Genomic DNA, 12,583 nt, shown 5'->3' on the forward strand with positions numbered 1-12,583 from the left:
CCATTGTCCAAATCACCCACAACTCCTACACAAGCAGGGTCAGGAACTGGGACAGTGCCTGTGTGGAGAGGAGACCCCGGCTGGTGTGTGACAAACACCCCCATCTTGGGGGTCCCAGATCATGGAGGAGAAAGGTTCCCATTAGGGGTGGTGGCTCATGAGGGCCAAGACCCTCTGCCGGGGGTCAGGGTGCTGGGAAGGGGCAGGACAATCTCGGTTCCAGCACAGCTGGGAAACATTTGTACCTTTTCTCGGCCATGGAGCTGCTCTCGGATGTTTTTGAGAGCAGCCTCCTCTGTTACCACGTCTACCCATTCCTCCTCCTCCTCTGAGTCCCTGGCGGTCCCTGCACCAGGGAGAGAAGGGGACAGGGTGACTCCTGCTGCCACTCAGGCGAAGGACAGGGGCATGGTGGGGCAATGTGCCCCCTTCCCACCTCCGGGACCTAGGGCAGATCGGGCCGCACACTCCCCCCTCTTAGTGATGCCTTCAGCCCCCAACTCCTTCAGGAGCCCATAGCAAAGAGACCCCCCACACTGTCCTGGACTCCCTGGGAGACCCCCCGCCCAATGGAGCACCAAGGACCAAAGTGGCAGCATCTAGTGTCAGTGGGGTTCACGTGGCTCAGGCCAGAAACCTGGGCTAGCAACCCACCCCCATAGCACTGGTCGAGGGCCTGGGCCCAGGGTGTTCACAGCCCCCTCCTCACCCCTCCCTGAGCCCAGCCTGGCTCCTCACCTGGAACAAAGCAGAAGCGTCCATCGGCCACGAAGCTGCTTGAGTCCCAGGCACTGCTGCTGTCCCATGGGGAGCGGGCCGAGCTGCTGGGGCTGGGAGAGGGATCCTCCACCTCCTGCCCTGGAAAGGCTGGAAGTTCCTCAGTGACCGGGCAGGGCGATGTCTCCTGCTGGAAATCAGGGCTGGGCTCCTGCGGCCGCTGTTGCCCACACAACAAGCCCCAGAGCCACCCTGCCCGTTTCCACTCCTGGGCTGGGTCCTGCCTGCCCAGCCGCATCCTGGCCCAGCTCCATTTTGGCCTGGCCACTGCCTCTCCCACCTCGGCGCCTGCGCTGGGAACGGGTTTCCTGTGCCAGAAGGCTGGGCACTTCCACCTCCTGGCCCGGCCGGGAGCTCCTTCCCCGCCAGCGGGGATGGAGGGGCTGCTCTGCTCCTGGGGAAGATGGCAGCTGCTTCCCTCAGGCTCTGGGGCCACCTGCAGAGCCTTCTTCCTGAACATCCTCAAGAGCCTGGCCATCCTGGAACCCAGCGGGGAGTAGGCGTGAGTCTGCGGTCAAGGCAGCCTCTCACTAACCAGCCTGTTTGCTCCCTCCCCATCCCTGCCCCAGCCAGAGCAGCTCCTCCTCCCCCCACAGGGGTACAGGGAGGGCAAGCTACACACACTGGCAGGAATTCATTGCATGATCTGCTCCCCCTCAATGTTCCCCCTCGTCATCCCTGGGGCTGCAATAACCGGGGAGTCTCGTCCTTTTCGAGCACTGGGGTCAGTCACAAAGACCATCGTCACTTTGGACAAGCAGCTCCCTCCTGCCAGCCCAGGCCACACTCAACACCCCCTCCCTCCCGCCCAGGCTAGAGAAGGAACAGAACCCAGGAGTCCGGATTTCTCCTGGGAAACCATTCCCCACTTCAAAGTCCCTAGGCATAGCAAGGCCAGGGCCCCCTAATTTCCCATTGATTTCCATGCTCAGCAGCTCACAGGGTCTGACCTACCTCAGAGACTCTCAGCCTGGGGAACAGTCTCCCACAAGGGAAGGGCTGGGAGCCCCATTGCTGGGACCTTTCCAAACACACTGCAGATGGCTCTGGAGAAACCCCTCCCCGGTCTGAGAGTGAGGGGCTCCTGGGGGCTGTTTGCAAATCCAATCTCCTTCGGGAGAGATTCTCTCCCCCTCTTTCTCCCTCTCCCCAGACAGACAGGGAACACCACCGAGGAACCCTAATGCCACTCACTTGCTCTGGTGACGGAGCAATGGATGGAGGATGTTCAGGGTCGTCCCTCGTCCTTCTCCTCACTCTCTAAGCCCAAGGCAGGCTGGAGAGGGTGGTGGTGACCTGAGGAGTTACCCTGCCCAGCCAGCAGGCAGGGTGATGACACTAGGCGATCGCCTGGCTGTGAAAACAAGAATCTGTCTTATTGCCAAGGGACGGAGAAACTCGGCCAGCAGCAGGGGGTGCAGGACACTGCCCTAGTGCGGGGGTGACAGTGCCTCCAGGATCCTGACATCCCAGCACTTTACACACCTTCCTGGAGCCTCCCAACCCCCCTGGGCTGTCGGGACTGCGACTCCAATCCCACTGATGAGAAACAGGCCTGGGGACGGGAAGCTACTGGCTCAGGGTCACACCGAGTGTCAGAAGTATGGATGGGACCCAGCAGTCCTTATTTCCAGGCCCCTTCGCTAACCACTGCTGCACACTCTCTCCCACAGCTGGAAATTACAACCAGGCCCTCACGTCCGCTCCCCCTGCCTTTGAGAGGGAGTGTGCTCCGCTGGAGTGTCTGGACCAGGGGATTGTGATGTTGCAGTCTATATGGTTTTATAAAAATATGCTAATGAGTGAATATAATGTAACTGGAATATGCTTCATGCAAAAGGTCTCTTCTAAGGTATCATTACAAAGCTTATAATCTACTGAGTGTGATCATCCTATTTGTATAAATGTACCACTCTTGTATCTGAAACTAGAAATATGAAATATAACTCTGAGGGCCTATTGCAATTATGCAAAGTGTGGGCCATTAATGGTGGTTTGGAATCTTGATGACTCCCATTAACCAGGACAATTGTCTGCAGATGGCTGTGTTTTACCTGTAAGTCTTCCTGTATACGTGTGTGCTCAATACAGACAGGCCCGTCCCTGACCCCCTGCCCATCCCCTTTGGCCCCTGCATGTCCCCAGCTCCCTGCCCGCTCAGGGTAGGGCAATGCTGCTGCAGCTCAGCTCCCTTCCACTCTCTCCTGCACTCAGCTGCCAGGCTGGACCCATGGGCTCAGGCTCAGGCTGCTCTTGCACCGCTGCCCCCAGCCCCACTCTGGAGTGGAGGCTGGGGCCTGGGCCTAGCTCCTGGACACAGGGCGGGGGGCTGCTCGTGGGGCTGTGGGCCCCTGGACACCTAATTGTCACAAATGCTGCTGCCCGTCAGAATCTGCCGCTGTGCTGGTACTGAGCAGCCTCAGTAACATCTGCTGAAGCCGCTGCCCTACTCGGCCCATACAACATGCTCCCTGGACTCCCTGCTGCTCTGGGGTGCACGGGGGAGGGAGGGGAACAGTCTGTGCAGGGTGGAAACTGAATGCACATTGCACAGGAGCGTCAAACAGCTGAAGGCAGAGGAAGGAGATAGGCCAAGGAAGGGGCAAAATCAGGGATGGGGTAGGAGCTTGGGTTGAGAACAGGGCTAAGGTGCTGTCAGACAGTGTCAGAGGCCAAGCCAAACCATCTGTGGCTGCAAAAATGGGGGGGTGGGGGGGAAGAGCAGAAGGAGTCCCAGAGCTGTGTTCTTTCTTAAAGGCACAGTGCATCCCAATGCCTAGAAAAGGCAGCTCTTCCCTATCTGATATGCTGTATCAAGTTACTAAAACAAACTTGATTTCGTGAAATATTTTACATACACCCCCTCTCCAAAAAAAATTTTTTTTAAATTGTTCTCTGAAGCTACACGCATTGAGTCCACTGCCTCTCTAGGATCCATTCTCTGAACCTGATACTTACATCCAGGGTCTCATACTCATGTTTAGACTTTGCAAAAACTTGGGCAAATGGTAAACACAGCTCCAAAACCTCAGCATCTGTCACATACTCCCTCCAGTATAAAGAATGAATTGTAAACACTGAAAGCTATTGGTATAGACATGTTCTCAACCTGTGAGGTATGCCATAGCCAAAGATTAACCATACGACCCCCAATCTGCTCCTAAAATTCCCAAGAAGCATCAGCCAGAAAGACATGAGTAACAGAAAAGCTCCCTACTGGGACATCTAAGGGTTTACGCCAGTGAGTATCTCCTTGCCCTGTAACTCCAGTCATAGTATACACTGTTGTCTTGTGTGATGTCCCCCATCTGAATTCTAGATGTTAAAGAGACAGACATCCACTATCAAGCAAAGCTTGCTTGTGAATGCCTTCTATAACCCATGACAGAGCGGGGCATCCCCACTTATCCAAGGGAATGCAGGTAACAATCCAGGAAAAGTGGGGGACGAAGGAAGCAGTTCCAGTTGGAGCACAGCTCCTTGCCTCCAAAATCAGCTCCTTAAGCCTCTGCACATCTTCCTCCAGTTACTCATGATGCCTCTGTATCTCCTAGAATGTGAGCCATGGACGCTCACGGCCATCGCCTTTCCCTCAGCTGTACCCTCTCCAATATTCAGAGGTCTCTGGACTACCCTCTGAATTGGGTTTCTGGCAGGCCACTTTCAACCCTGAATGCTTTAGCCTCCTCCAATGGGTCCCTAGCCTTACCTCAAGGGGGCATGGCAAAAACCCATTCTGCTTTTTCACCCAAAGTCTGAACATTAGTACAATCCCTATCAAACATAATTTTAACTGCCTTGTTAATCTATGGAAGTAGCCCATCTACAAGTTTTTGGTAGCCTATATCAATATTATTAGAGATTAAGCAAAAATAGTTGCCCTTCATATTATCCATGGGGCTCCTTAGGTTTCTGCTTAACAGTACTGACAATGGTGATTGCTGTGTCAGACCCTAATAAAGTTTGGATAATCTCTGAACACAAGAACTGCCACTGTCCCTGACCTCTATAGCCCTGTGGAGAATGCAGCCAAACCCAGAGCCAAGTTCCTTCTTCAAAATTCCCTCCCAATTCCCTCTAGTCAGATCACAAAATTCAACCTGCTCCCTACTTGTCATAAACCACTTTAATACTTCCTCCGTACCTCTGCTCTTTGGGACAAGGATCTATTTCTTTCATTTTGGCTGATATCTCCTCTGGTAAAAGGTTTTTAACTTTCACTTCTGCACATGTACCACTCTGATTGTTTTGGACTGTCGACATGATTATAGGGTTCACAGGAACAGGTGCTGTAGGGGCTTTAGAATCCAGAGGGGTCAAGGAAGGATAAAGTGGACTATAAAGAAATGGAACTTCTTTAGACACTACAACACTCTACACATTAATGCTTTTTCCTTTCAAACGTTTCACTGTCTAATTAAAAGCCCTGTCATTTCTGTATTCTACCATTGTATTGCTTCTAGCTGTGTTTGCAGAATGTCATTCTGCTCCACAACAGACTCGCATTCCTGGGGCTTCTCAATCAAAGCCTCAGACCTTGTAACACACTGTGCCCCTAGCTCTGTGACCTTGCATTCCACCCTCCTGCACATCCTTGAATTCAGACATTTTGTATTTTCTACATTCCCATTTCAATGCTTCATTGTTTCACAAAAGCTCTGACTGCTACTATCAAACTCTGAACAACTGTGGCTTTTGTCTTTTTCTTAGCAACCTTCTGTTGCCAAAAAAAAATTGCTTTCCAACAGATTAGTCACCAGTGCAAGTGGATTCTGGCTTGTGAGGCTGTCTTCCTCCTTAAGGGGACCCCCACCATGTCTGGCTAGATACTTATCTGCAGATCTCCCCAGCAACTCCATTGTCCCTGAAAAATGCCTTAAACCCCTTTTGGCAGACCCACAGTACAATCCAGATTCATAAGCGCTGACTCCGTGGGTGCTCTGGGGCTGGAGCACCAAGGGAGTAAAATTAGTGGGTGCTTAGCACCCACTGGCAGCCAACACCCCCTTCCCCCTGTGCCTCTTGCCTGCTGGCATCCCCGCTCCTCAACTCCTCCCCCTCCCTCCCAGCGCCTCCTGCCCACCATAAACACTGTTTCGTGGCAGTCAAGGCTCCGGGGAGCGGGGTGGGGGTGCGCTCGGAGGAGGCGGGAGAAAGAGATGGGGAAAAGGCGGGGTGAGAAGAGGCGGGCAGGGGAGGGCGTTTAGGGGAAGGGATCAAGTAGGGATGTGAGCTTGGGGGAAGGGCTGGAGGGGGCAGAGCATGGGGCAGAGGGGAGGATCAAGCACCCCCTGGCTAGAGGGGAAATCAGCGCTATGTCCAGACTAATGAATACCTGTGTCACCCCTGATCTCTAACCTAGGGTGCCCTTTACACTGCTTTGCTGCTGTAGCCTCCAGCCTGGACTACTCACAAATGGCCTCCAGCATGCATATCACTCCCAGCTAGGCCTGTGTTTGCTGCAGCCAGCCAGCCACTCCTTGGCTCTTACCAGCCTTGGTTATACTGCAGGGTGATTTCAACTTACTCCCAATTTCAGATTTTCCCCCAGAAATCTATGTCCTGTTCTGCCCAGCCCTCTCCTGGACAATAGAAGTTTATATAAAGTCTGTCATTTCATCAATAGAAATAATATGCACACATCTTGTTATCCCAAAAGGAGTTTCCCAAACACTTCAATTTAAATGCACTGGATTGGATAAAACAATATGAGAAGTTTAATTACTACAAAGAGAGAGGTTTTACATGAGTCCAAATAATGAGGCATGAACATCAGAAATGGTTACAAAAAAATAAAAATAAAATGCAACTGATGCCTAACTTATGCTAAATTTAAAGCAAAGATTTCTCACCACATGCTCTCAGCAGTCTTGCTGACCAAACTTCTTAGGTCAGGACCCCTTCTCCAGTTCAATGGCCGCTTCCTTTTTCCCTCCTGGTGTAGTGAATCAATTGATGTAGAGAGAAAGGAGGAGTGGGGGGCCTTGGGTGTTTGTCCCTTCATTTTATAGTGTCAGTCACCCTCTTGGAAAACATTTGCAGATGAGATTTAGGAGAGAGAGAGTTTATAGGGAAGGATGCTCCCTGCTGCTTTTTCCTTACCTGTTGGAGCTTCTTTTGTTTCCCTTTCTGCTTGATGACTCTGTTTACTGCTTAAAATGTAAATTAAGCCAAGCACCCATTCCTTTGTTTGAGACAGGCCTGTTTGCCAACCTCAGTTTGCAATATGTGTTAAGAACACCATACGGTGGAATCTTATAACTTCACTTACAATTTTGCCACACACATTTTATCAGGACAATCACCAGCAAATTATGAGATTTCAAATGATACCTCTCAATGCATACTTTGTACAAAGATTATTACAATAATAGTGTATAGGGTGTAGACATAGAGATACATTCTGTCACACCCCTCAATAGCCGTAGGTTGTGGTTCCTGGGATATTGGCTGTTAGCCCAATCTGCAGAGTGCTTGGCTGGCTCACCAGAATGTTGTATTGAGGTTCATTTACGAAGCAGATGGATCTAACAAATATTTATTCAAGCAAAGCACTCAGCAAGCTGTGATCAATTACTTACAAGTGAGAAGTTCATTAGGACGATCTCATCATCATCACCTCCAGCACTGGACAATACAATTTCAACCTCCCTTTGTTACACAAACTTATTAATTACTTTTTGGTATCTTTTCTTATATATATATGTATTAATCTCATTTCCATGTTAATTCCTCACCCCTTACCCCATCAGTACAGGTTTAGTGTTAGTTAAAACTGGTCTTTTCTGGCTTTTTAATTACTTTATGTTTTCTTATTCTCACAGACATGATTACTCTGCATTTTTTTACACATACACAGTTCTACTTATGCATAGGCTGTTAAGCATTATCAGAACAGGCTTGTAAAATCCACAACAGGCTTCTGTCAGGCTTAAATATGCCTTCGCTCCCAAAAGTAATCTGTTCAGAGAATGCACAGGGGAGAGAGACCTGGCCCTTGTATGTGATAAGGGGGAACCTCTGCTAACTCTCACCTCATCCTTCTCCCCAAAGCCTTTAGACAGGAGCTAGACCCTGAACCTGCCTTGAAATGCTCCCACCTCCCCATTTTAACCAGGCAGCACGGAGTTTGTTAAAATGATTTGGGAGCATTAAAATGGAGCATTAACCCAGGAACCATCTGAACATCCCATTGAGTGGGCATTATGGGCTGTAGCTAGGACAGAGGAGACAACTGGAGTGAGAGCTGCCTGGTTTCTCCCAGGCCAGTCACTCACTGCAGCCCCTTCCCCTCAGCCCCCACAGATGCAATGTATTATTTTATTTCCTCTGGGTTTTTTCAGTTTGCAAAATGGAAAAATGAGGAAAGTTTCTGGTAAAGAGACTGACAAGGAGCTTCCTTCTCCTGAGTAACCGAAAGACTGTGATGCCTCCTCCGTGCCCCTCACTGCACTGATCACAGGGAAGGGCAGGGATGAAGGACTGATACATTACAGCGGGTCAGAGAGCTGCTTCCTGTTATAATGGCTCTTTTTCTGAATATCTCAAGTCTTTGTCCCTGGAAGCGGAAGCAACACTTGAATGCCACTAACACTGAGATATTCTAGGGTCTCAGCTCTGACATTTAGCAGCAGGGAGTGGGGACATTGTCTCCAGGCACCTCACTCTGCTTCAGGGCCTGGTATTCTTAGGCCAGGTCTACACTAACCCCCCCACTTCGGACTAAGGTACGCAAATTCAGCTACGTTAATAACGTAGCTGAATTCGAAGTACCTTAGTCCGAAGTTACCGCGGTCCAGACGCGGCAGGAAGGCTCCCCCGTCGATGCTGTGTACTCCGCTCGCCGAGCTGGAGTACGAGCGTCGAAGGCGAGCACTTCCGGGATCGATCCGGGGCACTTCCGGGATCGATCCGGGATCGATTTATCGCGTCTTAACCAGACGCGATAAATCGAACTCAGAAAACCGATTGCTTACATCCGGACCCGGATGTAAGTGAAGACGTACCCTTAGCTTGTCCTTATAGTGGATTAGTGGTCATCCCTCCCTCTCTGGCTCAGTGGGAGGCCACTCCACCTCACTACGTCACTGGGGCACTGCCCACTACTGGGGAATTAGCCAATCGAGCATGAGAATCTGTGACCTCAGTGGTTGGACAGGGCTGAGCAATAACATGGTCTAGGCCCCTCAGGTCCTTAGGCAGGGCAGAGCAAACGGACAGTCTATTGCCTGACAGACAGCAGACAAATGCAAGCCTCTTGGCCTAAGGTGGGGAGCCTGCCACCAAAAGGTGGAGTTGGCAGCAGGGGGTAGGGGGACCCAGGCCCAACCTACTCCACTGGGTCCCAGCCCAGGGCTCTAACAGTGGCAGAGTGTTCCGCCACTGGGTCAGCAGGGATCCTACTGCAACACGCTGACTTGGGGTCTAACAGCAAAACCGGACCATGGACTGGTTCCCCTGGGCTACTTCCTACTATGGTCTGGGCAAGGGGTAGTCCAGGGGTCCTTTGTCTTCTTGGGGTATACAGTAAGCAGCAGTCCTGGCAACTCTTCCCCAGGGTCAGTCTCCTGTAGGGGCAGGGCATGGCAGGAGAAGTGGGCCTGGCCAGGCTCCACCCACCAAGGATCAGAGAGTGGCTCCTCCCCCTCTGGCTCAATGAGAGGCCACTCTGCCTCACCATAGTCCTAATGACATTTTTATGTACAAAAAATTCAGGCTCATGGGCCCCATCTCTGTGTCTGAGGAGGACGATGAGACATGCCCATCAGAGAGCTCTCAGTGCTGGGGACAGGGATGCTGTGAGCTCACACTGGGTGCAAGGAATGTTTTGCACATGGAGATGCAGTTGACCAATCCCTGATGCTGGGGACCATCTCAGTCTGTGCAGTGATTTAAAGGGGAGTTATCACCTGGGAAGAGTTCGCTCTGGGCCTGACTGCTCATTTTCCTGTCAATGGGGGATTCCCCCTCTTCGCCAGGACCAGCTCCAGGCACCAGCTAAGGAAGCAGGTGCTTGGGGCGGCCAATACAAAGGGGCGGCATTCCGTCCACTATTGGGGCGGCATGTCCGGATCGTCGATGGTAATTCAGTGGCGGGTCCCTCTCTTCCTCTTTGAGCTGCCGCCGAAGTGCTGCCGAAGAGGAAGAGAGGGAGTGAAGGACTCGCCACCGAACTGCTGCCGAAGTTCCGCTGATTGGCTTTATTTTTTTTGCCGCTTGGGACGGCAGAAAACCTGGAGCCGGCCCTGTTCCTTGTCCCTGAGCTGGTCCCCAGAATAATGCCCCACCTCACCCCAATGGATTCAGGACAGACAAGCAGACCAACTGACAACACCGGATTAATTTTGATTAAAGAACAAAAAAGTTTATTTAACTATAAAGAGATAGGTTTTAAGTGAGTACAAGTATTAAAGTCAGAAATTGTTAGAAGAAAAATAAAAATAAAATGCTTTGTAGTACTAAATCTTTACAAAGTAGGTTTGGTTTAAGGTAAAATTTGTACTACATGCTTCCAGCTGCCTTACTGACCAATCTTCAGGTTAGGATTCCTCCCAAAGTTAAAGAGCTGAATTCTTTTGTCTTCTCAGGTGGAAAAGAGAGAGAAGGTCAGGGAGAGACAACTTGGAGTGGTTTTGCCCCTCACTTTTATACTTCAGTCACCCTTTGAAATGCATTTCCCTGAGAATGACCCCTACATAAAGTTCTTTGCAGCTGAAAGAAAGGAGACATGGAGTTTCATGAGGGGGACATTTTACGCTATCGTTTGCCCAGATCAGATCTGTTTGTTCCTACCCCTATCCTTGCCAAAGAATGGCCACTTGGTAGGTGATGGACTATCACTTTTGATGGCACCTGGCTGGGACATCAGCTTGCTCTTTGTCTTTAAAAGATAGGTTTGCCCACTTCCCAGACTTGTCCGGTAAACACATGATTCCAGCTTATGTTCATAACTTTACATATAACATTGTTACATACATACATTTTACCAAGATGTTATTGATCAGCAAGATATTAGATTTTAAATGATAGCTTACAAGACATATATTATACAAAGGTAATTTCAGTAGTGTTTAGGGTGTGAATACAGGAGTGCATTCAGTCACACCAATTAAACCCCACCCTGCCATAGACTGTGGGGATTAAATTACCCCCAGTTCAGGCATGGCCGGGGCTGCTGAGCCCTCCCCCGACATTGTGGGGGCAGGGGAGGGGTCTGGCCAAGTGCCATAACTGCCGCTTTGGAAGGTCCCATTCTCATGGGGGGTGGGGGGGAGGGAATCTCTCACCAAACCCTCAAATCTATCGATTTTTTTTAAAATCAAGTTTGGATGTTTTCCTAAAAGCTCTGCTCTAGGAATGATTTGGGGGCTGTTCTCTGGCCTGTGTTACACAGGAGGTCAGACTAGATGGTCACACTGGTCCCTTCTGGCCTTGGAATCTATGAATCTGTGCATTTAAAAATGTGGAAAAGAAAAATTAAGCAGGTCAATTTTGAGCCTTTGGCATTTTATCCCTCTCTTCTCTCCACCCACCACTGAAATGGTTCATTGACATGTTAGTGTCTTGCTTTGCTCCGAATGGAACCATCTTGCTGCTGGTGGTGCAGATGTTAATAAAGTATCTGGGGAGCCCATTTTATTTTTGTTTTTGTTGCCCTGTCAGGAATTTTAAAAGAAAAACCCCTCCCCTTGTATTAGTGACTCCTTTTCAATATGGAAGTTAAAATTCCTATGTCTGGGGATAATTTTCCATCCTCCCTCTCAGGGTAAGAATGGGCCTTCCCCAGCCTCCAGTGGCAGTTAGTTGTTTCCCTTCCACTTAAACAAAGCTCTATATTAGGGGTGAGGGTGAAATGGGACCTTCCAAAGAGGAAGTTAGAAATAAACACAGTCTTATATTGCATGGAATGGGGGGTTAGCATGAATGGCCCCAACATGAAGTAGACTCAGGTGTCCCCGGCTAATAGATATTTGTACCACAGGAGTGGGGCTTTCTCAGGGTCAGTGCCTGAGAACCCGCTTTCTTCCCCCCAAAATGCTCCTTCTACAAAGGCAGAACAAGAACCGATGGTTGGAAGCTGAAGAAAGATGAATTCAGATTAGAAATAAGGTACCAGTTTTCCACTGTGAGAGTGATTAAACATTAAGACAAACTCCCAAGGGAAGTGGTGGATTCTCCAGCTCCTGGTGTCTTCAAAACCTGTTGGGACACTGTTATGGAAGATGCTTTAGCCAAATACAAGATATTGTGCTCAATACAGGAGTAACTAGGTGAAATTTAATGGCCTGTCTTACACAGGGGTCAGACTAAGGGCTTGTCTACACTACCGCGTGGGGTTGATCTAAGATACGCAACTTCAGCAATGTGAATAGCGTAGCTGAAGTCGACGTACTTAGATCTACTTACCGTGGTGTCTTCACTGCGGTAAGTCGACAGCTGACATTCTCCCGTTGACTTCGCTTGCGCTCCTCATTCTGGTGGAGTACCGGAGTCGATGAGAAAGCACTCAGCGGTCGATTTATCACGTCTATAATAGACACGATAACTCAACCCCCGCTGGATTGATTGCTGCCTGCCGATCTAGTGGGTAGTGTAGACAAGCCCTAGATGATCTACTGATCCTTTCTGGCCTTAAAATATATGAATGTCTGAAGCCCTTTTCCTATCCTTCTGCACATACTCCTTCCTCAACTGAGATACTCCTTTTATGAAATTTCCCTTCAATAAGATTAAAAATATATATATTTGAATGATTAGAAAGGAAGGAAGACACTGTAAATATAAATTAAGAACAGGTGAAATCGGT

Source organism: Emys orbicularis, chromosome 4 (genome assembly GCF_028017835.1).
Source record: "Emys orbicularis isolate rEmyOrb1 chromosome 4, rEmyOrb1.hap1, whole genome shotgun sequence".
Taxonomy (NCBI): domain Eukaryota; kingdom Metazoa; phylum Chordata; order Testudines; family Emydidae; genus Emys; species Emys orbicularis.